Genomic DNA, 27,122 nt, shown 5'->3' with positions numbered 1-27,122 from the left:
AGGGAAGAAGGATTTGGGAGCTAAGGGAATTTGCTGAGGAGATGGGGCTGGATTTTAAGATAGAGAATTTATGTTGGGTGCGGATGCCAGTTTTGGTACTAAGTCTAATTTCTGTTCTTTCATCTTATTAAGGCAGACTTTAAAGTTAGCCATTATATTCCTTTGTGGTCTCTTATTAATTTTGTCTTTCTGTAGGATGAGAGGGCTCTAAACATTTTTTTCTTTCACATATAGCCAGTTCAATATGGACATTGACAGGTAGGATCTTATCTTAATCTCAGTAGTGACACAAACCAGTAAGACTTTTTATGGCTTAACGATGGAAACAAGAGGTGTCCCAAAAGAGGATGCAAAAGATGCAACCCTTACCAGATCCAGAAAATTCTTTCTCTGAGTTAGCCTAGGAAAGGGAAGACCTTCTGTGTCACAGGCAGTAAGAATGGTATAGTGGAAGAAGCAAGACCTGGGAATTTGTGACATGGGGCAGCACTGTCAGAATGGGACATTTCTAGCACTGACAGGACAGTGAAGGTTGAGAAGACAAAGTCCCCTTATGAGCCAGGACTCTGTATGACAAAGCCCTAAAACCTGGCATGGCTGGACAAAGAGGGTGCTGCTTGTGACTTTGTGTCTTGGAATCCTAGTCTGTTTGACTGGTCACCAGTTGCACATCAGTACCTGCACATTTTGGATGGTGGAGACCAGAGAGAACATTCTCACTGGTCACAAAGGCAAGCTCTCAGGGCTTAGCGCGAGACAAAAGGACAACCTCAACTGGTTTTTACACAGGGCTCCCATAGCTAAGTTTGTCTAAACAGACCCTGGTCTGGTGAGAACTGTGAACTTACCGTTCTGTGAGGCTGGCTTGAACAACAGGCTTATGAGACCTATGCCTGCATTCTGCCCTATGGTTTTTCTTCTTATTACAAACAAAGCGGAAGACAGAGATAAAAGAAACCAGTGATCATCTCTAAGAGGAAGGGGGTCAAAAGAAAATAAGAGTACTCATAACAAATCATTACTGGAGTTGCTATACCCAAGGAACTAATTCACACAGAATTCATATTTTCTCCTGCTGATTTGAATTTAGGGGGAAAAAAAGACTCTTACTACTCTCACTTCCACATGACCCTGCAGGCAGAGACCCCGGGGGACTGGTGCAGTAAGAATCCTTACTTTCTTTGGGATCCTGTCAGCTTCAGCAGCCCCAGAATATGTAATGTCCAGCCAGTGGAGAGCCCTACTTTGGGTGCCAAAACTGCAGGGGAGGAAATTTTTTCCTTTTTCCCTTCTAGATTCTTTGGCTGGTCTAATAATTAAATGGACATTAGACAGACGAACAGGAGAAAAACAAATTTAATTGTGTATGTTTAAGAGCCGTGAGTACATGAGAGGTTCCCTGGCAGACAGGGAATTGGGGCTTAGATTCCATTCTTATGAGCTCAGGAGAAGGGAACAGGGGTCTAGGGTCCTCAAGGGAGGGAAGACAAATCCCAGGAAGATGAGAAGAGCAGATGTTTGGTGAACAAATGTTTACCAGGCCATGCAGATAAGTCTTTCTGATATAAAACATTATCTTTGCTCTTAGCTCCCTTGCTAGTACAGGGCCTCTATTGAAACTCTTTCAGATAGGTAAGGGATAGGTGAAAAAAACAAAAAGACAACAACAAAACCCCCCAACTCTTCCTGAGTCTTTAGGCTTTGATTGCTTTCATTCACATGGCAAAGTGGCATTATTTTGGGGTCCCATATTCTGCCCCCCTTCACTGGATAGTTATAAGTATACAAACTGTTACTGTGGTAATTTGATAGTTCTAAAATGGTGACTACTTCACTTTTGCTTTAATGTGTATTTCTTGATTGTTAATGAGGGTGAACACTTCCACATATGTTTAATATTGAATTTGTATTTTTTTAAAATTGATGTCAGTGTTTTATATCCCAGTTCTCTATCTTGTAATCTAGTACAAAAGACATAACAGAGATCCCTGTCTTAGATGGTAGAATTTCCAGATTGTCATCTTTTTAGACCATACGTGCGGAGGTATTGCTGCTTGTTCAGTCTGGTGGCTTTTGCCAGTGAGATACTTTACATTCTTACAAATCTAATGTGAAATGGACTTTTACTCTCCTTGTTCCGTAGAAATTTGCAGGAAAATGTAGTACTCTTCCCTTGTTTTAACTGACCAGTTTTGTTTAGTAGTACAAGTTATTCTCTTACATGGAAAAATTTGAGGAAAATTTTGTTGTTGAATTGTTCCTAGTATTTTTTTCTGCCTTTTCTTTTGGAACTTTTTTAACAGGTAAGATAAAACTTAAGTAATTTAGATACCCTATGATAATTCTGGCCAATGAAAAATGGCTCTCGAGAACTTGGTGATGGTATTGACATCGACAGTAATTCAGAGACACATCCTGCTATTTCTGCCTTAACCACTTGCTGAGTAGTCTGGTTTCCCAGGTAGTTCAAGTTGATTTTGTTGTAGATGTTGATTGATGTTGTTTGTTGATTTGGTCATTCAATAAGTTACCTTAGGGGGACTCCGATCTCTCTCTGCTGTGCTAGTGTCACAGCTGAGTGAATTTTTGCTGTAATCTATGCACCGGCCACATACTTAAATCCTTCTTGAATATCTCACTCCTTGAACTTACCTTTCACTTACTGTTACCTTTCTTTTACCGTCTTGAATTCTGGCATTTCCTAGAGTTCCATCCATGGTTGCTGTCTTCTTCTATGCATTCTCTTTTGTGAGCTCAGCCCTCTTCCTCTTAACCTATTTCAGACCCACCTTAAAGCACACCTCAAGCCCTGTCTCCCATGAATAGCCAGAGACCCATATTTTCAACTCCTTTCTCGACTCTGCTTCAACAGCAGATTGGCCTGGTGTGGTAAGCGCCTGGCCAACAATGTCAGTGAGTAAAAGCAGGCCTCAGGGTAAGAAAAAATATTTTCCTACACTAGGAAAAACAGCAGAGTAAGTGGAGTGATAAATGGCGTTGACATAGGCTCAGGGTCGGGAAGACAGAGCTGCGGACAGCGGGCAGGGGAGCTCGCAGGCCCCATGCAGGCTCCTTAGGTCCAGCCGTTCGATGCTTTGTGGGAATGTGGGCCCAAGGTTACCAGATCTCCCAGGGTTTTTTTTTTTTTTTTTTTTTTAAAGAAAAACTGTAAATGAGGATTTGCTCGTTAAACAGGCTGAATTTTAAAGGATGGGTTGAATTTTTTAAAACACTGCGTGGGCCAAAAAAAATATGTCTGTGGACCAAGTTCAGTATATAGGCTCCGAGTTTATAAGCTCTTTCTGAAAAGGCGCTTTATATGTTCTGTGCTGTTATCAGGCACTCCCCTGTCCATCTCCCGTTCTTCCCTTCTGTCTCTGTTCACCTAATGGGAGAACCGTCCACCCAGTTATTTAAGTGAGGAACTTCCAAATCATCATGGACACCTTCTTACCTCATTGCTTCTTTATTTCGGAGAGAGATCTGGGTCAAGGGAAAAGCTTTTTATGAATGAAGGGAGATTTGGACTTGTTAATAGGCAAAAGGGACAAAGCCAAAGGGAGGGGATAATGGACAGAGCCCGGGACGTTCACTGGGCGGGGGGATCCAGGGTGAGAATCCAGCTGTCGGACCTACATGATCTGCTGTGATCTATCCTTCATTACTTTATTTCCCGATGATTTTATTTTAACCAAAAACACTTGTTTTTTCTTTTTTTGTGTGCAGATATCGTATTTCCTTGAATTTCTTGAGGAAATTTATTATCCTTTTAGAAACATGTTCTTTGTTTTTTCATTTTAACTCTCTTTTCTTTGGCATTCTTGAATTCGATGTTTCTTTCCATGTTGCTGATTTTTCCGGGGTGGATAGTGATTGTGTAGGGGAGGTAAAACTTTACCTAACTTTAGGGTCTCTGGCTGGGCCTGAGAATTAAGTTGACATGAGACAAATTAGAAAAGCATATATATATATATATTTTTTTTAAACATGTACATGGGAGCTTTAGTAGGAAAATGAAGACCTGAAGAACTGTTGGGGCCTGTTTCTACATTAGGTTGTGGAAAAGAAACTAAAATGTATGAGGGAGGCTAAAGTAAGATAATAGGCTTTATTTTGAAAAGATTTGTTTGTACAGATTCTTCTCAGCCTCCACTCCCTATCTCTGGTGATCAGAATGTCCTTTTCTTCCAGGTACAGGGATAGGAGTTTGCATATGGGAGTTTTATCTCGTGTTCTCAGGAAGAAGAGGGGAGGTCAGTGTGCCTTTTGTGCACTTGTGGTTTTTTTAAGTCCAAAAAGTCAGTATACCAAATCGGCATGTTTTGGGGTGTCATGTTTTAAACTCCCTTGGTGGTTCCTCATAGATTTATTTGTAGTAAATGACAGAGCCGGAAGGTTGAATTCAGCATTTGTCGTAGAGGCTCTGTCCACCTGGTGGTGTGTGTGGGCGGGCAAGCCGTAGTGGTGGGGTGTTTGCCATAAGCTGTGTGGGTTACTTGTCTTCTGAGTGCAGGTGAGCTTCGTTGTTAGTCGTGGAACGTCGTCTAGCTTCTCTGGGGTGTAGAATCCAGCTGTGAGACCTACGTGATCTGCTGTGATCTACCCTTCATTACTTTTATTTCCTAAAGATCACTGTGAGTGTTTCTCATGGCTTTAATCCAGGGGCTAATACCCCCCAATACGTTCTCATGGGGAAGGGACCGATGCAGGTGTCATGTTCTTTAATGACCCGCCTCACCATCCAAGGTGTATTTCTGCTGACTCTAGTTTGTTAGGTTTCCTGCAGTCTCCTAGGAACATTTATTTGGAGGTCCATCCTCTTGTTTCTAACGGGTCTTTCAGTTCTGTTGGATTCCATTTTCAGTCAGCTTCAGTATGCTTTCTATTTCTTACACTTTGTCACTACTCTGATCTGCCAGTGCCATCTGTACTGGGATTTCCTGTGATTTCTGTGCATTTATTTGTGTTTTTATATTTCTTACAAAATTTGAGATGGGAGGAAGGTCAAAAGGTAAATTTGTGAGTTATTAGCAGTTTTGAGCCAGAACTCTCTTTTTATACAGTTTCACCTTTCTGTTTCTGCTCATGCAGTTTTCTCTCAGTCCCCTCTCCGTCGACAGACATCGAATGTAGTTTGCCATTTACTTTTGGTATGTTTATGGCATTGCTCATAAGATTCTTGGGTTTGGAAGGTTTTTGCCCCATCGTTCTGCCTGGGAAGTACTGTTAGGGAAACTTACAGCTCAGTAGCTCAGTCTCATGCCTAGGTTCAAAATTGGGATCCTGTACCACGTAGTAGCCACGTCACCTTCAGCTTCCCCGACCCTCCTGAGAATTGTGGGCAATAGTAGTATGTGCCCCTTAACGGTGTTGTGAACAGTTAGATGGGATAGACATGGTCAAACACTTGCGACACTTTAGTAAGTTCTGAAATACTGTGAGCTGAATTAAAAAGGTCAGCTGAATAAGTTCTGACCTCGACATCTCTGCTGTGGTATGGCCTTCTCTGTTTTGCCCAGTTTCCTTCCTGCTCTCCTGCCCCTTCTCCAGACCCCAAGTTAGAACTCCTGTTCCCCTGTTCTTGCCGCAGCATTTTGTCATACTGGTACTGTGGTGCCCTTCTCTCAAGTCTGCTTCTATTTTAGTCAGTGGGGAGTGTCTCAGTCACTAGGTGTGGTCTTCTGGTAGGCTAGTGATGCCCTTGTTTTCCTAGGTAAACTGAATTAAATTAAGGTGTTTCTTTCTTTGTATGACCAAAACCTTTAAAACTCGTAGTGGGATTCTCATTTTGCCCAGCATATCAGTCAAGACTCTAGAAAAACAGAATCGATAGGAATACACACCTGTGCATATACATGTATATATATTATACATATATTTACAGTGTATTTTCCCCTGGTTTGAGAGATAATCAACACACATCACGGTATAAGCTTAAGGCGCACAGCATGGTGGTTGATTTACATATATTGTGAAATGATTGCCATAACAGGGTAGCTAATGCCCATTTTCTCATGTAGGTAACAGTAAAAAGAAAGAAAAAAAGGAAACAGAATGTTTTCCTTGTGATGAGATCTCTTAGGATTTATTTTCTGAACAACCTCCCCTTATATCATACAGAGGTGTTACCTGTAGTCATCATGTTGTACATTTCAGCCCTAGTACTTACGTATCTTATAACTGGAAGATTGGAAGATTGTACCTTTTGACCACTTTCCTCCAAGTCCACCCCCCCCAGCCTCTGATAACTACAAGTCTGATTTCTTTTTCTATGAATTCAGTTTTGTTTTGTTTTAGATCTCATACATAAACGAGATCATATAGTATTTGTCTTTCTCTGTCTGACTTATTTCGCTTAGCATAATGCCTTCAAGGTCCATCCATGTTATTGCATATAATAGGATTTCTTCCTTTTTATGGCTGAGTAATATTCCCTTGTATATACACACTGCAGTTTGGAGGGACATTTAGGTTTATTTGAAAGAAGTGGCTCATGTATTTGTGGGGGCTACAGGTCTGAAATCGGTGGGGTAAACCAGCAGGCTGAAAACTAGGGCAGAAGTTAATGCTGATGGTTTGAGGAATTATTATTCTTTAGGAAACTTCAGTCTTTGGGATTAATGCCTTTAGCTAATTGGATGGGGCCTTCCCACATTATCGGGGTTAATCTCTTTTACTTGAAGTCAACTGATGATAGCTGTTAATCACATCTACAGAATACTTTCACAGCAACACCTCAATTAGTGTTTGATTAAATAACTGAGCACTGTGTAGCCACTATCACTCCTAATGTAGGCTTAACCAGTATAGAAAGACACCATGTAGTCGGTTAAGCATTCTGTCGATAGATTTGAGGCCACCAGTGCTGATGTCATCAAACATCCAATTGAATATTTATGCTTCAAGTTCTTAACAATTCTGTTTTCAGTGGCAGTAGAGCACGTACAGTGATGGTGAGGTCTGTGCATGTTTATCCAAATTATTGGAGAAGGCTGTTCTCTCCCATGTTGAGTAGTTATAAATATGACATTTATGATTTGAGCCTGTTTCCTTCGTGCTTATTTTTAGTGAAAAGATCTGTATATTGGCTGAATTTCAAAAGAACCTGGTTATTTAGAATTCAGGCCAAATGCACAGTTGTTACTGTAGAGAGGATAGCAAACATTGCCTTCTGATTATTCAGTGTTCTCTAAAGGAAAGAATGACAAATTCGTGTAGCAAAATTATGGCTTAATAAATTCAGTGACTGGTAGACTGATACACTTAGGGCATACCCTTGAGAATGAAAGCGAATGCTTTCCCCGGCCTACTGCTAGTGTGGGTCCCAGCACTTCGTTTTGTCTCTTACCCAGTGTAATTGCTTTTTACATAAGGAAAGATTGTTACCTCCGCTTAAAATAGAAATCTCTTCTATGGGCTCTGGAATTGCTCTTTTTAAAATAATGCTGTTAGAAAGCAAATAAAAAGCATTAGAGGTGAATCAGGTAGAACTGTCACTTGATGTCTCTATGTGACTTACGATTCGTTTTAAGGATTTTGTACATATTCCTACCCATATAAAATATAGACCATAAGAGTCTAAGTTCTGAACACTATTTATGACATTTAAGATCAAGAAAAATACATTATATCTTTGATGCCAAGTTTAAAATGCATAGCTTGGGATTTTTCCACATTGTTGAAGTGTGTGAACCTTATGGTGCAAAGTGACTTTGGCTTTGACTGTGGTTCCTTAGGGAGCACCTCCCTTGAACCTCCGGCCAGGTCAGCTGAGCAAATGGTGGGTGACACCAGTGTTGATCACTATTAGAGGTTTAATGCTACAGCTCTGAGCAGTTGTGTTGGTACACATGTTTTGTTTTTAATCTCATAGTATTGACTTGAGAAGTTATTAATTTTTGAAGAAAGTTATACTGTCGTAATACATATTTTTAAAGGAATCAGTAGTCCAATTGGTACGAGCCTAAGAGAAGCAATCTCCTCTGTCCTGGTAGCCGACGGACAGAATTAATAGGGTTTTTTTTTGTCTTTTCTTTAAATATATATATTTTTTCTTTTGAAAAACTACAGTGTGGATGATGCATTCTCAAGTGTTTTAATTGTGCTTTGGGCAATAAGTATCTTCTTCTTTAAGTAACAAACGAGAGCTACAGTTTTTTGTTTTGTTTAATCTAATGTTTGCCATGGGCTCAATATTGTGTGCAAAGCTGTAGAGAATTATATTATTATCTCTTGGAGGACTTAATGGTCTATGTCTTGGAAACATCCACAATACCGAGCGTAAAACCGTAGGAGGCTTCTAATGACTATTAAGTGGTATTGACCCAGCCTTTAGTGAATTTGTAATCTAATTTGTTAAAATTTTGTATGTAACTAACTCTTTGTTGTACAAGTATTTAGGGAGATTGTCCCCTTGAATTTTTCCACATTCATGCATTTAGCATCAGGTTCACTGATTTTGCTGCAAACAAAACCACATTTTATTTTCCTGTTCTGTTGGAATTCGGGTTGTTTGCACTTTTCTGTGGTTAGGAACAATTGTATTTGTCTCTGGGTGACAGTTCTCCTGGTGACCATAAACTCAGGAGTGGAATTATTGGCCACTAAGATATACCCATGCTTGACTGTGTTCCATGGTGATTGTACCAATGTACAACTCCCACCTCAGAGTCTGAACATTTGCACTTCTCCACATCTGTGGAACGCCACATCTGGGCCATTGTCTCACTTGTTAAATTTACTCAAGTCAATGGGTGTGTAAATGTGCTTTTTATTTGTGTTTCCAAACTAATTACTAAAGAAGCTATCGTTTTATGTATGTAAGGACCTTTTATATTTTCTTCTTTAACTTTTGTCCATTTTTCTCTTGGATTATCTTTCTTAGAAAGTCATAAAAGATCTATTCTAGATACTTATTGTTTTGTTGGTTATATGTTTTATAATTTGTGGTTTAGCCTTTTTTTTATGGTGACTTTTAATGAACAGAAGTTTTTTTATTTTAATGTAGAATGAATTTCTTTTTCTTTATGGTTTTTCTTTTTTATGTTGCTAACCTATTCTGAAACTGTAAAATACTATTTTATTGTCTACTAAAAGTTTTATAATCCTGCCTTTTATATGCAAGTCTTTAGTTAAATTAGAATTGATTTTTCTATAGAGAGTGGAATAGAGATTCAATTTGATCCCTCCCCCCACATGAATAATACACCTGTGCAAGTACCATTATTAAATAATGCAACCTTCCTGTATTAATCTACAATTCCTGCTATGTTGGAATTGATAGTTGGTAGGGCAGGTGCCTCCCTACCATCTTCTTCTTATGGAGTATCTTGATTCTTCTTGAGCCTTTGACTTTTCATGTAAACTTTATATGTAACCACCTTGTCTTGTGCCTTGAGAAGTCCTGTGGCTATAGATACTAGTGTGTGTGCGTGTGTGTATGTGTAAGCACATAGACATGTGTACTCCCCACCTCTGTCACTGTGAGAGTGTCTCAGAGTAGTCCCCACTGGCAATGAACCCATCTAGCACTTGGGATTTTGATTTTTAAATACCACTTTCTAATAAAAGGAACCAGGACTCCTTGGCTCGTTTCAGGGAAAGAAAGTACAAAATGAGACTGAAACGTCTATTTTCAGAAAGTTAAGGAAATGCTCAGAGAATGGTAGGGTCATTTGAAAATGACCTAGAAGCCATCTTGAAGGGGTTTCCACTGGCCAGATCTGGGACAGGTTGGGTTACAAAATAAATAGTGGTAGTAATGAATTTTAAGAAAGAATAACAGTGCAGGCATACCTCGTTTCATTGTGCTTTATTTTATTGCAATTCACAGATAATGTGTTTTTTATAAATTGAAGGTTTGTGGCAACCCTGTTTGAGTAAGTCTTTTGGCTCCATTTTTCCAACTGCATTGGCTCACTTCATGTCTCTCTGTCACATTTTGGAAATTCTCACAATATTTCAAGCTTTTTCATTATTATCATATTTGTTATGGTGATCTGTGGTCAGTGATAATTGTAACTGTTGTAATTGTTTTGGGCCTCATAAATCATGCCCATATAAGAGGGTAAATTTAACTGATAAATGTTGTGTGTGTTCTGACTGCTCCACTGACCAGCCTGTACCCATCGCTTTCCTTCTCCTTAGGCCTCCCTATTCCTTGAGACTTTGACATTAGACTAATTAATAACCTAGCACTGGCCTCTAAGTGTTAAGGAAGAGTGGCATGTCTCTCACTTTAAATAAAAAGCTAGAAATGATTATGTTTAGTGAGGAGGGCATGTGGAAAGCTGAGATAGGCCAAAAGCTAGGCCTCTTGTGCCAAAAAGCTAAGTTGTGACTGCAAAGGAAAAGTTCTTGAAGGGCATTAAAAGTGCTACTCCAGTAGACACATGAATGATAAGTAAATGAAACAGCCTTATTGCTGATACGGAGAAACTTCTAGTGGTCGGGGTAGAAGATCAAACCAGCCACAACTTTCCCTTAAGCCAAAGCCTAATCTGAACAAGGCCCTAACGCTCTTCAATTTTATAAAGCCTGAGACAGGTGAGGAAGCTGCGGAATAAAAGCCTGAAGCTGGCAGAGGCTGGGTCATGAGGTTTAAGGAAAGAAGCCATCTCTATAACATCAAAGCGCAGGGTGAAGCCCCAAGTGCTGATGGAGAAGCTGCAGCACGTTATGCAGAAGATCCAGCTAAGATCATTCCTGAAGATGCACTGAACAAGAGGTTTTCAGTGTAAACAGCCCTCTATTGGAAGAAGATGCCATCTGGGAGTTCCGTAGCAAGGGAGGAGGATTCAGCGCCTGGCTTCAAAGCTTCAGAGGCCAGGCTGACTCCCCTGTTAGGGGGCTAACACAGCTGGTGACTTTCAGTGGAAGCCAGTGCTCACTGACCATTCTAAAAAATCCTAGGACCCTTCAGAATGATGCTAAATTTACTTTGCCCATGTTCTCTAAATGGAACAACAAAGCCTAGGTGACAGCACATCTGTTTACAACATGGTTTGCAGAGTATTTTAAGCCCACTGTTGAAAACTGCTCAGAGAAAAAAATTTCCTTTCAGAATATGACTGCTTGTTGGCAGTGCCCCTGGTCACCCAAGAGCTCTGATGGAGACGGACAACAAGGTTAATGGTTTCATGCCTGCTAACACAACATCCATGTGCAGCCCACGGATCAAGGAGTCATTTCAACTTTCAAGTCTTACTATTTAAGAAATGTATTTCATAAGGGCTATTGCTGCCACAGATAGTGATTCTCCGATGGATCTGGGCAAAGGAAATTGAAAACCTTCCAAAAAGGATTCACCATTCTTGATGCCATTAAGAACATTCATGATTCATGGGAAGAGGTCAAAATACCAACATTAATTAACAGGAGTTTTGAAGAAGTTGATTTTAACCCTCATGGAGGACTTTGAGGGGTTCAGGACTTCAGTGGAGGAAGTAACTGCAAATATGATGGAAACAGCAAGAGAATGGAATGAGAAGTGGAGCCTGAAGATGGGACTGAATTGCTGCGATCTTGTGATCAAACTTTAAACTGATGAGGAGAGGCTTATGGATGAGTGAAGAAAGTGGTTTCTTGAGATGAAATCTACTCCTTTAAGATTTTATTTATTTATTTGACAGAGAGACAGCCAGCGAGAGAGGGAACACAAGCAGGGGAGTGGGAGAGGAAGAAGCAGGCTCCCAGTGGAAAAGCCCGATGTGGGGCTTGATTCCAGAACTCCGGAGCCGAAGGCAGACGCTTAACGACTGAGCCACCCAGGCGCCCCTAGATGAAATCTACTCCTGGTGAAGATGCTGTGAAGATTGTTGAAATGACAGAAAACAAATTAGAATATTACGTGAACTTAGTTGATAAAGCAGTGCAGGATATGAGGTGATTGACTCCAGTTTTGAAAGAAGTTCTGCCGTGGGTGAAATGCTATCAAACAGCTTCACATGCCACTGAGAAATTGTTCGTGAAAGGAGTTGTCCATCGATGCAGCAGATTTCATTGTTGTCTTATTTTAAGAGATTGCCACAGCCACGCTGACCGCCAGCAGCCACCACCCTGATGAGTCAGCAGCCATCAGCATCCAGACGAGACCCTCTACCAGTGAAAAGATGACGACTCCCTGAAACTTCAGATGATAGTTAGCATTTTTCAGCTGTAAATTATTTTTAAGTTAAGGTATGCTCATTTTTTAGACATAATGCTATCTCACACTGTACTCTATTGAGTACAGCATAGTGTAAACATAACTCTTACATGCATGGAGAAACCAAAAAATTTATTTGATTTGGTGTATTGTAATATTTGCTTTCTTGTGGTGGTCTGGAACTGAACCCACAGTTTCTCCAAGGTGTGCCTGTATCTGTCATCACCTGTTGAAATATATATATTTAAAAGCATGAATCTCTGATTTGAGTTCAACACCACAGAGTTCATTCTGGCCTTTCTTCTTTCTTTCTTTGTTTTGTCTCTAGCCTCAGTTATAGTCAAGACAGCGGTCTCCGAAGACGCTAGGTTAGCTTTTCCCCCTGCATTCCCTTAAGGGTGGTTAAGTTGTGCATTTTTCATGCAGTCCATTTGTCACTGATTGTGTTTCATTTTTAATTACCCCCAGATACTGGTTGATTCTAATTATTTGCTTTTCTTGATTTTGTGAAGCATTACCATGTTTATGAATGTCAAAACTAGGTAAGACGGTGTATTTGGAGACCCGTCACTCCCCTCTATTCCTTGTGTTCCATTTCCGTCCCCCAGTTCCTACCCTCGTGGCTTTGTAATACCTGTACAACGAGATTCCAACTTAGTGTAAGTGATGGGTTCCTCTGCCATCTCAGGCTTGGCTTGTCCACCATGTTCTGGCTGCTGCAGATTCCTTGTTACTTCTCAGAGAGGACTGGCTCGTTCCTGCCTTTGCACACTCTCTCCCTCTGCCCAGAATGATGCTCTTCTCTCTCTCCTTACCTTGCTCATCTTTAGTCATTCAAAACCCACTTCAGCTCTTGCCTCCTATGTATGGGAAAACTTCCTTTCCTCACCCTTTCTCCCTACTCCTCCTCCATAATAATGCTCTCCTAATTTCTAGCTCCATAGCACTTGTGAATATGGTGTAACTGTTATGACATTTAACTTAAATTATTGATGCATAGGCTTGTCAGCCTCTTTATAACTGTGAGCTCCTTAAAGAAAGGAGCTTTACCTTTGTGTTTCCAGCATCTAGGTCAGTTTCTGGCACATATCAGTTATGCAGTAAATGCAGTACAGTGAATGGATTTCACCTTTTTTCATTTATGTTTTCTTTATTCCTTTGCTCTTTATTTCACTCATGATCTAAGCACCTGCAGAGAGAATGTGAATCCTTATGATGTGCCCATGATCTTGTTGTTCATGGTATCTTTGTATTCTCCGCCTCTCCCAATATATTTGGGCATAACCCTGGTAATTTAGCGGCGTCCTCTGATCCCTGGGATGTTACGTATCTAATTAAATTTTAGACATGGTATGGATGGTTAAGACGAAGACAAGGTGTAGAAACTGAAGTATGCAGACCTAGAAAGTCAAGACTTTTATCTGTCAGATTTGCTTCCTCAACTTGAAAAGCTGGAAAAAATTGTACTGGAAACGAATGTGTTCAACAGTGTTTTAAGAGCCCTAGTTATCTAGCTTTTAAAATGTCATTTTTTTTGCCAAAGGGCACATTCAGTGACCTTCCAAACTGTGTTTCTAAGCTGCTTATGTGACTTTTATTCCGCGTATAAATTATCCAGCAGATGATATGAAAACATGGGGCTTATTTCCACCAGTTTCTTCATCCACCATCTGGTACTCTCCTCCCTCCCTCTGGATTGCATTCCCTTCCTGCCACTCCTGTGTGTTCTGTCTAATCACCGTCCTTAGCCACAGCCCCACCTGGAACTCCGAGCAAAGGTTGGGTTGCCGGGCAGACATCACACTAGGATGTGCCTGCTGCAGGATGGTGCGTTGTGGGGGCTCAGGGCTTGCTGCTGCTCAGAGTAGTTGATGTTCAGGGAGCCTGGGCTTTGAGAAAGCATCCACTTATACTCCTGGCCTGTATTCTTTATTTATTAAAAAAAAAAAACACAACTTTTTACTTTTTTATATAAGTGTAACACATATAAAGATAAGTACCACCTCAGAGGTAACTATTATCCTAATTTACACAGGTTTACCTATTTTTGAACTTCACAAAATGGATCATCTAGTATATTCTCTCATGTGTCCGGCTTCTTTGTCTCAACATTATGTTTGCGAGATTCGTCTGTGTTGTTGTATTAGTTATGAGTCATTTATATTTATTACCGTGTAGCAGGCAAATTACAGCATGTGGGCTAGCTGCTTGTTTTTGTAAATAAAGTTTTATTGGTACAAGCTACACCCATTCATTTACATAATGTCTATGTAAATGTACTCCAGATGCAAAGTTGAGTAGTTGCAACAGGGCTCCCTGACTATATGGTCCAAAAAACCAAAAATATTTCTGTTTGACTCTTGCAGAAAAAGCACACTGACCCTTGCTGTAAAAAAAATTTCATTATATGAATACTCAACAATTTATTTGTCACTGAGTTTTGGCTATTAACATAAATACTTGACAGTTACCGAGTGTGTCTTTGGGGCTATGCATGTGCACTCCTGGCTAGGGAGTGGGAATGGAATTGTTGGGCTACTTTGTGAGTTTATGTTCTGCTTCATTAGATTCTGTCTGCTCAACTGTTTTCTGGCTCACTCCCCCACCACCAGTGTAGAGAGCTGAATTGCTGCACATCCTAAAACTTGGTATTGTCAGACTTTCAGTTTTAGCCATCTTAATCAGTCTGTCATTTTATCTCATTGTGGCTTTGTTTTGTAGTCAGTGAATGAGGTTGCGTACCTTTGCAAATGCTTATTGACCATTTGGATATCTTGTTTAGGTGGCCTTTGTATTGTATTTCTATCTGAGTTTTTCATAGATTTTGAACAGTCCTTTGATGGATATATGTACCGCACATATCTTCTTCCATCCTGAGACTTGTGCCATTATGCTTTTAATGGTGTTTTTATTTCTGTGAACCTGAAGATGATTAGAATACGCCACCCCAAAATATGCCACTTGCACAAGGATTATTTTGAGTGAAGGAAATTGAGAAATAGCAGATGCAGGAAGGGTTCTCTTTCCTTCCCCCTTCCTGCCTGAAAATGGGGGCATAAATTTCCATTTGTAAAGTGCGTCCCACCTCTATACCAGGAAGAGAAGAACCATTCTTATCAGTAGAGGAACTTGGGTCCGCATAATCTTACTAAAGGGTCCTATCTACCATATAGTGCCTGGTCGTCTTTCCACAATTTATCATCCTTAGGAGCCCCAGTCCCCTTTTCCTGTCTAGTCACTTCTGCACAATTTATTGCCCTTTATTAAGATGGTATTTAAGCCCCTGGGTCGAACTGCTTCTTTGGGTTTTTACTTGTTTTCTGTGACATCCCCATTAAAAATATTAACATCTATAAAGAAACTTATACCTTTTCTTCTGTTAATTTGTCCTTGTCAGTTTAATTAGCAGGCCCCTAGAAACTGAACATGAGAAGATAGAGAAAAAGTTCTTTTCTTCCCGACAAACTAATGAACATTGGCACACCTTATATACACTAAGAAAGGTGAAATTAGTCATGGTATTTGTAGATACTTGGATAGTACCTGTCCTCAGCCTTGTCAGGGCACACCATGCCCAGGAAATATTATAGCAGAGATCGATTTTTATGTTTTTAAGTCCTTTTTTTTTTTTTTTAAGATTTTATTTATTTATTTACTCAACAGAGATAGAGACAGCCAGCGAGAGAGGGAACACAAGCAGGGGGAGTGGGAGAGGAAGAAGCAGGCTCATAGCGGAAGAGCCTGATGTGGGGCTCCATCCCATAACGCCGGGATCACGCCCTGAGCCGAAGGCAGATGCTTAACCGCTGTGCCACCCAGGCGCCTCTTAAGTCCTTCTTAACTAAGAGTGTGATTTGCTCTATTGTTATTTGTCCTAAGGTCTGAATAGAGACAAAGTTCTTATCTTTCACTTTCGAATATTCAAAACCTTTCCAGGATCTTGGAGTCCCTGGTTCTGTGGGTGTCTTTCTCTAGTGTTCTATGGTATTCTGAATATTCAGAGTTTTAATAAACATGCAGTATCAAATATTTGAATCCAATATATGTATTTATTCTGAGACCTATTCCCTCGTAGCCCTGAGTTTAGAAATTTAGAAATTGAAGCTGTTTATCTAACTTTAATTTGCAGTGATTCGAAGAGGGTAGATGTGTTTTCTAGGGGATAGACAACGTGATTTTTGAGGTCCATTTAATAATTGTGTTTCTGTTTCAGTTTTGCAAATAGTAGTCCAGGGCAATATTAGTTGGTTAAAATGTGTATTGTTTGTTTAACAATAGATGCAGATGATTTGAACTTGAAGATATTTAGAGATACTCTAATACTACAAATGTTTTCTCTCTCTCTTTTTTTAAAAGATTTTGTTTATTTGAGAGAGGAGGGGAGAGAGAGAGGGCAGGGAGAGGGGCAGAGGGACAGGCAAACTCCCTGCTGAGCCCAGAGCCCGATGCGAGGCTGGATCCTGATTCCAGGACCCTGAGATATATGACCTGAACCGAAGTCAGACACTCAACCCACTGAGCCCCCCAGGTGCCTCTGTTTTCTCTAACTTCTGATTTAAATGCAGCTGCCTACTTTCAAAAGGCTGGTTTGCCACTTTCAGAAAAAAGATAAAACTTTTTTTGTTTTTGCAACTATTTTCTTTTAAAGAAATTTCTTGTGCACTTAGCTATTTTTTTGTTTTTAAACTTTTTTACAAGTATTTTATATTTTTCTTTTCAGGTTATTCACTATTAATATGGATGCTGTTGTCTAAATTTCTGCAGCCATGGCCCAAGAATATGGTAAGTACTGTACTGCACTTCCTGTGACCCACCTACTTGAAAACGTGTTGACTTTGTGTCTTTAAGTTTCTCATGGGAGCAGTGGAAACCTAGAAACAAAGTTTTTAAAAATCTTTTCTCAAAGGGATCAATTCATTTGGTCATCTACTTTTTGAGTCTGTAGCTTTATATATAAATTCATCATGATACTGACTAATCTCATCTTCAGATAAACACAGTCCTGCTCAGGCTATGCCCAGTCACTACCAGCAGGGCGGACATTAGGGTGGGATCCCCGTTGTGCATCCCATCCATCTGGCACATAGGAGCTCCGGGGCAGGGCCCTGGTTGGGGGCAAGCCCCTCCCTGCTTTGTCCATGATCGACGCCTCACCAGTAAAGCATCAGCCAGTGTTGGACGTTACCGGGACAGAAGACTGGTTTCAGGAATGGTCGGGTTATCCTGTCCTAGCCAGTGAGAGCTTCTGGCAGAAGTGTTCTCATACCACAGATGGCTACAGGAAGAGCCTGCCTCGCTTTCTCTTCCTCTGGATGTTGTTCTGTTCTGGCATGAGATGGGCTGTGGCTGCGGCCTGAGCAAGAAGCGGCGCTGGGCAGAGGACAGAGAAGTGAGCCCTGAGGTCTCCAGAAGTCCAAGCTTTTGAGCCAGTGCATTTCCTTTTTGTTGAAGCCAGTTTACATTGGGAGCCAAAACATCCTAAGTGATTCACTTAATCTCCATTTTATTTTTAGTAATCCATTAGTTTCTCCCCGGGGAATGTGGGAGTAATTGCAAAGCAAGGCAAAATAATACCGTTCAGTTAAACTGGCAGGGTGCGCTCGTGCTGACTGGCACCGTCTTCACTCTGAACAGTTCACTGAGAGAGTGAGTTAGTGTTCAAAGACAGGAGCATAAAATCTATTGCTTTCACTCTCTCTCTTTTCCCTCCGGAAGGTTTTGCCTTTTAATCAACGCTCTTGGGCTGTGAACTCTGAAAAGGGTCTTGGCCTACCCGCCTGAAAACCAGCTCCTTGTCTCTGTGTATATATGGCGCATGGGCCTGTTCTTTGTGTTTTCTTAGGACAGTCTGTGCCCAGGCTGCTGAGGCCTTGTTTGCTTTTGTCCTTCAAAAATGAAAATGAATATTTCAAATATAAAAACAATGATATAAGGAATAATACAAATACCCATGTGTACTCTCCCTATAATACTCTAGAGAAATGGAACGTTAACCAGTTCTGTGGAACAGTAAACAATCCAGGGTCATGCCCCCTGAACGCAGTGCCGTTCTCTGCCTCCGAGGAACCACTATCCTCATCCTATACCTTATTGTTTCCACGCATTTGTCTGTGCTTCAATCACATTTGTGTAGTATGATTTTTTTGGTATGCTTTTTAACTTCAGGTAAGAGTAGATACTCTATGTATTTGTTCTTTAATATCACAGAGGAGTTGAGAATAAATTCAGGATCATGGAAAGAGGCCATAAATTTGCTCTGAGACACTAGACATCCCAGTGATCTATACTAAATGTGTTAGACTTTAAATTGTTGAGTTTAATCAACATGTGGACAGCTTTTTATCTTATTTCCTAGATCGGTGTCTGGTCTGCTAGTGAGTTCCCTTTCTTCACCTGCTTCTGCCCTCCCGTGCAGGCTTGGCTTGTGTGGGACCAACTCTGTCATCCTTGGGCTTTTCCCAGTGTGTCCTGTCGGCTGCTTTTTTATTTAAGTAGCTCGAGTCATCCTGTGCTCAGAATGCTGGCTTTTGGCAGACTTAGGTAAGTCTGCATTTTCCTGCCATCACCCCTACAAAATTTGCTTTTGTGCACTCTCAATCGTCAGTTTGTTCCTTGTACGGTGGCAGCCGTTCCAGAAGAGGCATCCACTCCTATGAACAGGTTGGGAAGCATGGTACTTTGAAACACAGGACCGCAGTCCCTGGTGCTGTGTCATTATTTCCTTTTGTACCCGAGCTTGAGTCTTTGAGATCATTTTGTATCGTTCTTGTTGGGAATAGATCTTAGGTTATTTAACTGCTGCAATCAAATAGCTCCTTCCGTTGCTCTTGGAGGGTTCATATTACCCTTTGTTCTTGTTTGGAACGTGGCCTCCACAGAACTAAATAGTCATTTCCATTCAGGGATCATTAATCCTTTCAACGTGGGGACATAATTACTGATAAAGTGTCAGAGAAAGATTTATGACAATCAGAAGAGAATTTCTTTCTCCTTTTTCTTTTCCCCCAGGATGTTATTTTTGTTTAAATGTTTGACGTGTGGGGGAAAAAAAGTAAGCTCAGAAGATATTTTCCCCTAAATTCATGAATATTGTATACACGTTACAGGAAGGAAAACAATAACATCTTTTTTCGAAATTAAATTGGGGTTTTTGTGCTGTGTGCGTGCATTTTTCTGTTGTTCAAAGAACGGGTCCTCCTTTTAATTTTATTTAGATGTAGCTATTTTTAGCTTTTTTTCCCCCAATGTGGACCCAGGATCTTAAATTAAAATGTTGCCAATGGGAGAAGATGATAGCCATCAGTGGAAACGTCCAATCAATGAGACCCTTGTGAATAGAGCTACTCTCCCATTGGAAGATGACCAGAATTCAAGATTGCATGCGCCATGTTGTACGTCAGGTCAAATATAAACACAAGAAATGCAAGATATTTACATTATAATCCTGTAGTATGTTTTATGTGCATTTTCTTATTTTAAAAATTGAGTGTTGTAGTTGCTTTTTAATGGAAGAAGACTATTGAAATTTTTCTTTGAGAAATCAGTACTGTGAACTGATGTTTTTGTTTTGTGTGTGTGTGGAATGGTATCTTCTTATTTATTTTTTTATATAAAGGGATTGGTAGGCTTGGCTTGATTTTGTACCTCAAAATGAAATGGTGCCTTTGTGGGGGATGGTCCATGGGGCTGAGAGAACTGCTAGACAAGTGACTCAGACCTATAATTAGGTCTTGCTTTCTGTACCCTTGTTGACTTGAAAGCACTGGCCATAGACCATTTAGTCTGGGAAAGCAATACATGAATCATCTAAATTGGCACAAATTATCTGGCATACTACTAAATGTTTTCTATTCTTTATTCTGATTGAGGGAGTGAGAAAGGGAGACTTGTTCTTTGAGTTTGAAAGTACTCTAGAGGATACATATACATTGCGGAAGTGGACGGAAAGCAGTTGAATAGTCGACATTTGTAAAACAGTTTTGATTGTGTGGGTTAGCTTTAGAATTTTCCTCCAGACTCTGTATCCTGACCTTTGGTGAACTGTTGGCCTGTCTGTTTTTCAGGAAGGGGAATCCAGGGGTCTCTTGCTGTCTGGAGCCTCAGCTTAACCTCCACACCACAACTGGGGTTGGGGGGAATCCTAGAAGTTTATATTGTGTTTATTTTGCTTCCTTCTAACTTGTCCCACTCATCAGTGTCTCTCATATTTAGGATAGAATTTTGTGATCCTTTTCTTCCCTTTCTCAAAATGAAGGGTCAACAGACTTGTTGAGACCTATTAGGTACTTGGCAATGAAGCCGGTGAAAGTTGTTTTCTATCTTCATTAAATAATAAGTGTACTTTGTTTCAACTTATTTTGTAGCAAAAACTTGAAAATTATCGTATTCATTCTAAACTGGCGGATATTTGTAAGTCATTTAGGTTAAAGATAAGAAGAAGACTTATTTAGAAAGTAAGCCTTTTAATTTTTTTTCCCTTTGGGTTTTCTCTGATGGTGCATTAGGGGTTTTGCCCAGCGCTTACTATCTTACTGTGTCTGCTCTAAAGAGAAAAGGACAAGCAGATTTATCTAATCTATAGCAAAAAGACCAGATTTTCAACTTGTAATGTGAGTTGACCTGTTGGTAATAATATATAATAAATATATAATAATATATAATAAATATATATATAATAAATCTTTATTTTCATTTTGGAATACATGTGAATGGGCATCACGTAGGAACACATCTTTTGACAGGAAGTAGAAGAAAGCCACCGCTCACCGTGTGATTTTGTATTTTGCAGGTGTAACTACTATTTTGTGTCTGTGGGTATCTTTGCACAAGCATGTGAGTTAGGTTGTTTCTGTTCATTTAGGGCATTGCTCCTTGTTGGACATTGCCACATTCATTTTGGAGTTGTTGAAAATCAGGTGTTTAAATTATAAAATTATTAGTAGCACTTATGCTGAATTAAGTTGGTAGATTTTAGAGTGAGTTTCTAAGAAACTGGTGAAGTATTTCATGAACACCCTTGACAAAATTCTGTATTATGTGGTTAGTTAAGCTTTGTTCCCTAAAAGAAATCACAAAGACCTTCATATTTGCAATTTAGGTTATGTGTATGAAGAACGCCTGTTTAGGAAGAACTGTGATCCTGTTTGTCACGAGGACTTGTTTAGTACCCAATTAACCTTTCACTTAATCTCTTTCCGCAGTTAGGAGCCAAGAGACCATGCCTCAGTACTAATACAAATCACCCAATCTTATTACCCTTAGTTTGCATATTGTGTAAATAATTGGGTCATTAGCCAATACATAAACAGAGGGGCATGAAAGGTGTATCTCTAGTGGGAATTTAACATCACTTATGGTTTCCAGGTAACTTTCTGTGAATTATTTCTTCCATGGCAGTCAATACCTCTTGTTTAATGGGTGCAATGATTTGTAAAACCTCAGTTAAGAATTTCAAAGTTCTTAATATGAAAATACCTAAAGGAGTTTTATGTTTGATTCTGTCCTATCCCCTCAGGAGCAGATGCCTTCTAACTTTGTGCAAATGAAATCCCAGTGTTCTGAGTGAAAGCTAATCCCTGATGAACACTTCCCATCTCATCTTTTTTTTTTTCAATTCTCAGACTAATTAAACAGAATTAGTCTAGTCTGAGGGTTATTTAGGTGCCCCTTCTGTAATCTGGAGAACTGTGCTAAACTGTGTGTGAAGATAGACCAGCTGTCTCTGTTTCTGTCTGGATATTTGACCCTATTCCTAAAATGTGATAATGTACCCCCTGCACTACGTAAAGGCTTTATTTAAAGATGGCGGTACCAGTTGATCTCCATGCTCTGCAAGTGTGTAGAGCTTACTGGTTGTAAAGATTTAGGCCAGGGCCCAGCAGTAAGTGCTGCTATAATTTGATCCTTTACTTGTATTTTGATGATCATTTGGAATAACATCCGTTCAGTTGTATTTATTCAAAACATGAAGAAAATCTCATTTAATGCCGTCTCCCAGCATATTTAAAAAATAACTTTAAAAAAAATAATACATGCTTATGAAAATGTAAAAACAAATAAACATAAAGATAGAAAGGAAAATGAGAACCATGTAGAATCGTACCATCTGGAAGTAGCTGTTATTAACATTGGCTAATAATGTGTTCTCACAGAACACAGAGCACACCATTGAAACAGGGATAAATCCCTCACCCTAGTTGTGAATAAAAGACTGACGGAAGGTAGTGGCACCCAGAAACGCTGAAATACCTCTATATGGTACGTGGTAAACCTAATATCATCTGAACTGCGGCCAGTGTTTTATTTACACAGGTTGTCGTCGCTTCATCGCGGGGTAAGGAGATAGCTGGACTGGGGCCCACACTGGTTACCTTTTGCTACCATCCATTTTTAGGGAGAGATTTTCCTGAGTAGGGCACATTTCTTGTTTTTCTTCTTTAAGTGAAGGAGTATTGTGAAATAAGCTGCTTTATAGAAAGAGTAGAAGAATAGGATGCTTTTAAAAGAAATACATTCTGCTCCCCTGATAGAAAGGTAGGAGAGAAGTCAAGCAACCGAAGGCTGTACGTGGGAATTCTCCAGGGATAACTGAATGTCAGAGTCTTTCCTGGGCTTGCTTTTTTTCAATATGGCGTATCTGTCCCCCGCTGCCTCCTCTCTGATGTGCCTCGTCTGTCCGCCCCCTTCCCTGTCCTGTACCAGCTTCACACAGCTGAGCAGCGTGACACTGCAAGCCTGAGGAGTTCTGCACTGACTGGGACCTCTGATTAGCCCACTCCAGGCTTCGGTTTACAATAACTTGGGTGATTGGTTTTCAAGTCATCACACCACAAAAACTCAAGCAACAGACGTCTCCCTGGATCTGAAAGTGTTTGTCCCTTGTGGTGTCGTGATAGTTTCTGAGCATTTGTTTTCTGGCCTCCTTCTCGGAGGCCCAGAATAGCTCGGTATGCCACAGCCCTCTCAGCTTCCAGTGGGCTGCTTTCAAGTGTCCTTAACTGAGGCATTCTCCGGGAGCAGTGATGCGCTCCAGCCCCTTGGCCAGCAGTGACCCCCCTGGTTTCTTGTCCTGAAGCCATTGTGGTGTAAACAGAACAAATGATGAGAGCTTTGTCCTTTGGCCTCTCTTCCAAGTGAAGAGTGTAAAAGTTGTTTTAGAGGAAGTCTGCATTTTGTGGTATCATTCAGTTTTGGCTCTGTGTCTGGTTAAATGTTAGCCTGGAATTCTTTGGGAGGCCCACCCCTGGAAGTGAGTGAGGATTTTTGAGAGAGTGTTAACGCGGAAGCTGGGAGGTTAGTGAGAATGTTCTTTGTTACACAGCAGCAGCTGGCAGGTTTCACTGTTGCCATTGCAGCATCTTGAAAGACCACAGGATTCTATTAGGCAAATATTGCCAGGTTTTGCGTTACTTGAGAAGTCTGTATTATTGGAAAACACTTAGACTTAGGTTCATTGATGTCACAATGTGTTTTTAGTTTTAAGCACCAAATTGAGATCTTTGTATTTCAGTGGCTGAAGAAAGCAAATTTTAATTTGTTTTTAAAAGTCATTAATAAATAATAATCCTATCTTTTCTACCTTTTTACCTGTGGGGCATTTAGATATTGCACGATGATGTTCAATAGTTCCGAATTATTGTCTTTTTTTTTTTTAAGATTTTTTTTTTTTTTTTAAATTTATTTGTCAGAGAGAGAGAGCACAAGCAGGGGGATTGGCCAGCAGAGGGAGAAGCAGGCTCCCCCGTGAGCAAGGAGCCTGATACAGGGCTCCATCCCAGGACTCTAGGATCATGATCTGAGCCAAAGGCAGACACTTAACTGACTGAGCCACCCAGGTGCCCTCGAACCATTGTCTTTTTATCCACAATGCTAGGATTGTGTGTCAGTTGATTTTCTTGGATAGCACACATTAGATTTATTTCAGGCAACTCTTCTCAGCCCCAGTGCTAACACCATAAATAAATAAAGAACCCTCCCCATTTGTTTATTTGCTACTTGTACTCTTAAGTTAAAAGACTATCTGTCAGTGGGTTCCTGATTTTATTGTTTACCACTCCACAGAAGGACAGCTTGATGAGTTTTTTGTTTTTAGATACGATTTCAGTGTAATCTCTTTTTGGAAAGGATTTGGATAAGTCATTTTCAGTGGGCCTCCCAATCTTCTTGTTCCTTAGAGCAAGCTACCTTTTTCCTTCTCCACCTCCACTTTCTCCTTTTCAGATGAGCTGGAGCGATGGAGATGGAGATGGGGCTGGGGGAGAGGTAGACGTGAATAGGTTTGACTTTTTCTAAGTGGAGGATGAGAATAAAATCGAGTTCAAGGAAAGAATGAAGTGGTAGACTTGATCTGGGAAAAAAATTAGAGAGTAAAGAGTTCGGGTGAGGAATTTGTAGTCTAAAAAGTAAAACACCAAAGGGAAATTGCTAACTCTACCATTACTCCATCAACTGTTTTTTCTGTTGACGTCATTTGTACCAGGTAGCCACTATTTCCTGACCAGGGTCTGAGGACAGCTTTTGAACAATTGTTAACTTGTCAGTGGTGGGGTTTTTTTTTTTTTTTTCTTTCCTTGTAGTAGTAGATGCTCAGTTAATAGAAAGTTTGACTTGCTGACTTAGCGGGAAAAAAATAGTCCTTAAAATAGCCATTCTAATTTGCTACTAGAAGAGTTCCTCCTTCATTAATTCTGTGAGAAGGCTAGGAAATGAGTGGAGCACTTTTTTAAAAAAATTGAATCTTCTTCCCAACTGTTAATATGCCTAGATCTTTCTTTTTTTCTTTAAAGGAATGAAAAGTGTGAGAAGTTATTCAGGTTTCAAGATAAGAGGGTACACTGTCATCTAGTTCCCAGAGAGGTGATTTCCAGCCATTCTTATATTTCACTGTCGTCCATAAATTGGTCAAATTAAAATTTTGTTCTGAAATCTTGTCACATTCTTTGAATCTTGGAGTCCCCTAGAGGTGGTGTGAAACCACAGCTCAGAATCACGATTAGGGGTAATCCCTTGGCCAGAAAGGCAGGTAATCTGGCAGGTCTGGAAGGACGCAATCTGGATGCTTGAATGTTTCTCTTCTGCCTTTTCTAGTTTGCTGTCTCTGATCTCTGTCCTTTTCACCAGGTCTTTAAACTTCATTGTCAAGTTCACTTTCTTCCTAATGTTACAGGATAGAGGCAGGGTCATGGTGCTTTTTGGAAGAGTTTGTATCTGTTTTCTGCTATCTTTGGATACAAAAGGCAAAGTAGGCCCATTCTTCCGGGTTTCCATGCTTGAAAAACAACAACAAAGATGAAGGAGAGAGGAAGAAAAGAAAGGAAAGAAAGAAAAGAAAGAAAAAGAGTCTGGTTTCTTAAGTAGTTCGTCTTTGTTTTGCAGACTCCTTTTTGGGCCGTGATTATTGAGTTTAGTGTGTTATTGACTGCAGGAATGTGGTGTTTCAAATCTGGGGGAACACCATGAACTATAAAATAGTTTCTCAGTTACTGTTTCTCAGCTGTTCTTCAGCACAAGAGAAGATGCAATTATTTCAATTTTGTTAGTTGTTTTCCTGTACGGGCAGAGGAGAACATTGCTTTTCTGTGAGCTTCCTAAGGCCCTGTGGTCTGTTTGATGCTGGGGTGTTCCCTGTAGTCCTGCATAGACTTGGCCCATTTTCCCAAACGAGATAATGAATACAAAAATGCTCTCTAGGAAACTGTAAAGTATCATAACTAGGAGAAGTATCATAAATAGTTATTACTATTATTCTCTGCTAGAGTGGGTGACTATAAACATCCTGTTCAGTTCATGACCTTCCATCTGAGAACTGGCTACTTTTGACCATCCTGTTTCCAGAGAATAACTAGTTCTTGATGATACCATTTTTTATCTGCCTGGACCTTTTGCAGAAGAAAATGATTTCCATATTGAACAAATGTTGTAGTGTATATTGCATTAAAATGAGTTTCTGACATTTCACAATATTTACAAATACAGGAGTCACTGCCCTTCATCTATGGCAGTAATAGTCTGTTGGCAATGACCATGAAGTTCCCGGCCATGTGAAAAATGGTTTCAGAGTCTCCGTCTCCTTGTTCAGCAGGGGGGGCGGCTTCTCTGGCAGATGGACTTGTTGCCGTGGTTGAGCTTTCGTATAGAATATTGCTTTTTGTTTTGGCGTAACTCTTTGCCCTCAGGCTTTTCAGTTGGTACCTATCCGTGTGGAAGACTGTTCTGACTGAGAGATGCGTGACCTGGTCTACAGAACGTGTAACTTGCAAGGACAATTAAGAGGCGGAGAAAGACATTTGCGTCCTCTCTCTCCGGAGGAACTGCAAAGCAGAACCGTTCTTGTCTGTTTTAAGTCCTCAAGCCGCTGTGGGTGAAGAGACGCCACGCAGATCGTGTCTGATCGAGGTGCCTCCTTCAGTGGGACGATGCCTCATCACGGCTGCAGGCGGACGAGAGGTGCTTCTTTCTGCCTTGGCAGCAACCGCCCCGTCAGCAGGGCTTGCCCGGCTTTGGGTGGTGAACCTGCACTGACTGTCTGGCGGGGATTTGACATTCGCGGGAGCGCTGATAGTTTACCTCGACGGGCCTCTTGGGGTTATTTCCAAACACTAGTCACCGGCTCTCCGCGGCTTGTTTGACCGAGGGGTGTGGAATGGGCCGATGAGTGCGTGTATTCTAAGGCTGCCTGATTCGAGGGGCGTTGTAGGTTCTTTCCTTCCCAATAGACAGATCTTCCTCGACTTAGGGAGGGCTTCCTTCCCAGTAAACCCACCCTAAGTTGAAAATCACCCAGCTGATGGAGTTAAGATGGCGGAGGAGTAGGAGACCCCTTTTTCAGCCGGTCCCCCGAGTCGAGCTGGATAGGTACCAGACCAGCCTAAACAACCACGGAACCAGCCTGAGACGCAGGAAGATGCATCTGGATCTCTACAAATGAACATCTCCAGTGCTGAGTATTGAGGTACGAAGCGGGGAGCCGTGAAACCGT

General features: G+C 40.6%; 1 protein-coding gene across 11 annotated transcripts in view; it reads left to right on the top strand.

The window, feature by feature from the left end:
* SIPA1L1 (signal induced proliferation associated 1 like 1) overlaps window positions 1-27,122 on the top strand; it is a 371,790-nt gene that overhangs the window by 159,636 nt on the left and 185,032 nt on the right. For all 11 annotated transcript variants that reach the window (XR_005837672.1, XR_005837671.1, XR_005837673.1 and 8 more), the window contains one exon: window positions 16,866-16,927. The gene's annotated coding sequence lies outside the window, so the exon portion shown is untranslated. The remainder of the gene's footprint in view (window positions 1-16,865; window positions 16,928-27,122) is intronic.

Source organism: Ursus maritimus, unplaced genomic scaffold, assembly GCF_017311325.1.
Source record: "Ursus maritimus isolate PB19 unplaced genomic scaffold, ASM1731132v1 scaffold_25, whole genome shotgun sequence".
NCBI classification, from domain to species: domain Eukaryota; kingdom Metazoa; phylum Chordata; class Mammalia; order Carnivora; family Ursidae; genus Ursus; species Ursus maritimus.
The sequence above is the reverse complement of the archived record's forward strand: the minus strand, read 5'-3'. Positions and strand labels throughout refer to the sequence as shown.